This window comes from Aptenodytes forsteri, unplaced genomic scaffold, assembly GCF_000699145.1.
Source record: "Aptenodytes forsteri isolate BGI_AS27 unplaced genomic scaffold, ASM69914v1 Scaffold166, whole genome shotgun sequence".
In the NCBI taxonomy this organism is placed as follows: Eukaryota; Metazoa; Chordata; class Aves; order Sphenisciformes; family Spheniscidae; genus Aptenodytes; species Aptenodytes forsteri.
The window spans coordinates 2,941,026-2,946,768 of NW_008796110.1; positions in this window are offsets into that span (position 1 = coordinate 2,941,026).

Genomic DNA, 5,743 nt, shown 5'->3' on the forward strand with positions numbered 1-5,743 from the left:
CGGCTATGGAAGAGGGGTTTCTCGTAGCCCGGAGACCGCGCCGCCTTGACGTGGCCTCTGGGCCGCCGCCTTGTGCCGTCCTGGCGCTTTGCTAGGCTTCGCTTTCCACTGTGAGACCTACAGTTACCTTGCACCATCCTTCCCTCCCTGAGCTACCCTGCACACGGTCTCTGCTATGGGAATTGAGTCCCCGCTTTGACAAACACGGTGTTTTACGGCTTAGAAGTTCTTTTCTTTTCTCTTTTCTTTTCTTTTCTGCACTGAATATACTGTAAAAAAGTTTTTGTTGTTAATACGCCTATGCTAATACATCTAAGCTCTTGGTTTGAAAGATCTCAGCTTCTTGCAATTGCTGAATTGACTGGAGTGATTACAGTTCACATTCTGAAAGGATCTGCTTTACAGCCCTGTCTTCCTGAGGTCTGTTTGTTTTGCAGTGGGTGGCTGCTTTCTAGAGCTGAAATATTGTTGAGATAAGTGGCAGGGTAAGAATCCGTTTTCTGCAGGTAACATTTGATTGTGGCCTCTTTTGCACAATATCAGATTAGTAAATTTTAGTCTGAAATGAATAAAGGAGATTTTGTTTGGTGGTTTTATTTTTCTTTTTTGAATTCTAGTTGTATTCTAGTGCAAGTAAGTACCAGCTGTGATACTAAGAGTAAGAATAGCCTAGGACTTATTTCCAGAAGATAAGTGCCTGAAGATCTGCAGCAGCAGCAAGCTGAAGCCTTGCAGCTAAGGGAATAAGATGTGTCACACTGCTGAACTGGTTTTTCCTTCTGTTTTAGTTAGCTGACTTGCTGTGTTCTCCTCCTGAGAATTCTCAAGGAAATCACAAGTTACAAGATTAGACTAGTACAAAAATTCTAGACTACAGTCTTTGTTCTTCATGAATGGTCCTCTTGATTTCATTAAGACTGCTGTATGAAAAAAGTTTTCTCTTGTGACTGATGGCAGGTTGAGTTTATGGTAGTTCTGTACTGTCTGCTTTGTTCAATGGTGTAAATGTTCATTTTAATGAGAAAATTTCACATAAACTATATAAAGAGTGTATGGCTGTGCATATTTGTGTGCATGTTTGAAGTGAGGCATTACCTATTTCATAATTGTTTTAACTTTTGCACAATTAGCCCAAATATTGCACTGACTAGTATTTGTGTTTGCAGGGGCTTCAGATATCTACCATTTTGACTGACCACATCAATAAGATGCTAATGCTCTTGGCTATTCCTTCATTTTTCATGCAACTTTTGTGAGGTTTCCTCTAGAGGTCCACACAATCATGTTTTATTCTCTGATTTGGAGAATGAGTTTAAGTGTCTCGCTGCAAGTAGCATCTGCTTTGATAGATAAGGAATCTCCTTATGCCTCTGACTGCTACAGCTTCCTTTTCCTTAAAATGACATTAATCCCCTTTATGTCATTTTTGTGTATCACTGAAGTATTTCTTGGTTGTGGAGAAGGGAGTAATCTTCCCAGTTTACCTCTCACTTCTTGTGTTTTCTTCGCTTTTCTGCTCCAAAGCTAATCTCTCATTAGTTCTTGAAGAAAAGTTGTGTTCTAGAGGAGGCTACAGAGGAATAGTCCATTTGTTGTAGTGAAAGCTAGAGTCAGGACCCAGTAGTATGTATCTTTGGCTTGAGCAAAGGCTCAAATGTTGGGTGGATCTGAGTAATCCAGGCAAAGAGGTGTTAATTATTTGCTATCTTGTGCACTGGATTGATTTACTATGATGGTAAACCATAACAGAAGAACAGATCCAATGTCCTCCTCCGTGAAGTTAATTCTGGAGTCAAGATGGAGAGTATTAATATGCTTATTTTTCAGTCTTGGGTTTTTTCAGGATTAAGGGCTTGCAGTTTTTACAATGGAGTTCTATTGTCTATAATATTTCATTTATATTTTGAAGTTTTGTCAGTATGAACTAAAAGTGGTAAAGCTTGTCATGCATCTTACGCATAATTTAGGGTGCTATTAGTAGCTCAGTTTAATTTTTTTTTTTTTCTTTTAAATATGTCTTGATGAATTTTTACTGATGGAAATAGCAGAATTGTAATGTTTTAGAGAACTAGACGTGGAAGACAAATATGATGGACTTATTAATCAAATAAAGACAATGAGGGAAGGTCTTGCTTTGTGATCTCTTTGTCCTCTTCCAGAAAATGCTTGTTTCTCCTGATCTGGGAGGAAAAAACACAAGATACTAACTCTGACTGTCGTTACCCTATTTTCCTTATATTACTTGTTCCTCATATGTCCTCAGATGTACGAGGTCTATGGGACATCATTCCATTACTAATGAAACGAGTTTTCTTGTGGTTTGTTATCATCTGTGGAAGTTCAGTTGATCTTCACTGAATCCTAGAGATTCTCCTTGCTCAAAAGAATTCAGCAACTTGTATATTAAGAATGTACATGGGGTGATTCACAGTTCTAACAGGAGGTTGACTGGATCTGTCTGTCATGGCTAATAAGATGTTTTCCACTGCTAGAACATTCCCTGAGGCTTTAGACTATTATAAGGCATGTTGGTACCTTTAGTTTAACATTGACAGTGTATGAGAACATTTTTGTATACTGAGCTTGCTACGTACAGCTTTTTGTACTGAAATATTTTAGAAACTTTGTACTGCTTTATGATGTTAATTGCCATACAAAATTTGGCTTTTTCATGTTGCTTAGAGAAGCATGGAGGAAGAGGAGAAGCAATGATGAATTATCTTGATGATAAGAACAAATTTGCCTTTTCTATGTGGCTTATTTTTCTTTTGTTCCTGTCTTTCAGTCATGCTGTGCTGGCTCATGTCAACAGTTCTGTATTGTTGTGTGGTGCTAACTTCACTTGCAACTGCAGCTTGTGGTTTCTTAATGATTTTCAGTGTGCACTGAAAGGTGATATAACTAATCTGAGAGTTTAAATTCTGGTGTTTTTCCAAACATAATTTAAGATTTTTTTTTTTTTAATTACAACGAAAGTTTTAAAAGCCTAGAGAAAAAAGATGTAAGGCTTTCACAAAAAGACTTAAATGGTTAGGTTCTTCCTACCACCCTATTTTGCAGTGCAAAGCTCAAAAATTACAGTCTTTAAACCTCTTGTAGAGCCACCGCCTGATTCTGTAAGTGCCTTTGGGTGTATACATTGTCTTAAACACTGTAGTTACGAGGGTCTCGGAGCTTGTATCTGGGGTGTGCTGCACCTAAAAGGAAACACTAATTATTTTGCTTTCTGTGTGAACTGATGAAAAGACTGTGAGCCTGAAAGTTTTTCTTGCTTCTTGTGCACGCACCCCAGACCATACCTAGCTGCCTAATTCAGGTCTGTGGATGTTTAAACTCTCAAGCTGCAAGTGAGAAGGGTGAGGTATAGTCCTCCAGATATATTACAGGAATTTTTCTCTTGCTTCTGGACCTAGAGATAGAGGCATTTGGTGACTGCAATATTTTGATGGAATAATGTCCTCATTTCAGAAGAAAAAAAATCTAAAATGACTGCCTATTTCTGTTGAAGGTTAACCCTTGCTCAAAGCCATTTCTACGAGGCAATTTTTTTCTGGTGTACTGTGGTTTAAGGTGGTTTTTATGCTTTTGGAATACATGTTAATATTCTGTAGGCAATTAAGACAGAAGTAGTGGGTTGTAGTAGATTGTTCTGCTGTCAGAAATTTAACGTCTGGGAAATTAGTAGGTAGAAAATCAAGGATAGGGCAGAGCAGCACATAAAAGTTCAGCTTATAGCCATCCTCAGTGTTATATCATTTGCTTAAGCAAGTGATCGCTCTCTCTTTCAGGGTGTTACTTCTGGGTTCTCTTACAGTGTACATCCTTTCATATAATTCTTTGCTTGTTCAAATTATTAAGCTTTTTGATTGCGCTCACTCCATATTTTTGTCACTTTCAGCTATTAGAAAGCAAAAGGTGTTTGTAGTTCACTGCCTTCTTTCCTTCTACTGTGTGTGTGTATTGTGTGTCCCTCCTGTTCCAGGAGTGTCCCATGATGCTCTCTAGCTTTCTTGCAGCCTCTTTTTTTTTTTTAACCATCCATCCTTTTGAATAGCTCTGTTTATGCCACTTACAGACTTCTTGAGCAGCAGACTCAAGTTGGAATGATTCTTGTCAGTGTTATGAAGTCATCCTTTTGAGAACAACAAAGATACCTGACAGACTTATTTTCACTTAGTTGCTATTCAGGAGAGCTGTGAACACCAAGGACAGCACTAAAGATATCTTCATGTAGATTCAGGAAGCCAGTGCTGTATTAGTTTGTTTTTGAAAATTTACTTTTATAGCTCTAAGAGCTGGATACTCATGTCTGTTTTTTAGTTGCAGAGAACAAGAATCTGGGAGCTTCAGTGGTTAGCAGTTAAAATACATGACCTTAGTTTTATATGTACAGAAGTTTAAGATGAGGAAAAAAAAAATCTTGGTTTCTACTTGAATGTTATTTACATAAATGTCCTAAATTGTAGGGGTATACAGTAAGTAAATAATATGGGCAGGTCCCACTACATCAGCCTACAGATGGCTCCTTTTTAGAAATTTTTGTTTGTAACCTTGAAGGCACGTGTGGCATATTTGTCCCATTGAAATAAATGGCAAAGGCTCTTTTTAAAAGCAAGAAAGCTGCAGAATTTGAGGGTAGTCGTCAGAGAGATGAGTTTTTAAACCTCAGTTCCTTTCTTTATTTTGTTTTAACAATAATGTTTGAATTGTAACAAAATGCATCTTGCTGTTAGACATCTTTGTGGGGGGAAGAAAACCCAGAAGAGTCTAATTGCTCAAGTACCATAACAGAAATATAAAAAAAAAAAGTGTTAATCCGTTATGTTGTACATCTTCCTAGCTCATTATAGTGTTGCTGGATGAATATCAATATTGCTGATTAACTTTGAAGTTGACTGTTTCTAGGTGGAACAGATCAGCTTCTCAGCCTAGAATCATAGAATCATTAAGGTCGGAAAAGACCTCTAAGATCATCGAGTCCAACTGTCAACCCAACACCACCATGCCCACTAAACCATGTCCCTAAGTGCCGCATCTACAGCCTGCTAGAATATAGTGTGAAGTAGATACTTTGAACTGAAAAGCTTTGTAAGATTTCTAGTTGCTCTTTTCACTAGAGGCTTGAAATCCTAGTAAGCTAATGACAATGCTATCCTGGTTCATGTTTGAAAACATACAGATAAAGGTGTTATTTTTAGCATTAGTTAGTGACACTTTACAGAAATTCTAACTCCTAATATTAAAGCAGTCAACAGAGATGGAACAGCATCTGCCTCTCTTCACCAGGCTTTTGCCTCTCCTTCAGCTCGCGTAGAAATTGAAATCTGGCTGGTGTTGTACCTCCCAGCTCTGTGCTGTGGTGGGTTGACCTTGGCTGGCTCCCAGGTGCCCACCAAGCCACTCTGTCACCCCCCCTCCTCAACAGGACAGGGGGAGGAAATATAACAAAAAGCTCATGGATTGAGATAAGGACAGGGAGATCACTCACCAATTACCAACATGAGCAAAAGAGACTCGAACTTGGGGAAATTAATTTAATTTATTGCTGATCAAATCAGAGTAGGATAATGACAAATAAGAACAAATCTAAAACCACCTTTCCCCCACCCCTCCCATCTTCCTGGGCTTAGCTTCACTCCTGACTTCTCTACCTCCTCCCCCTGAGCAGCGCAGGGGGACAGAGAATGGGGGTTGTGGTTGTGTCCAGAGAAGGGCAACGAGGCTGGTGAGGGGTCTGGAGCAC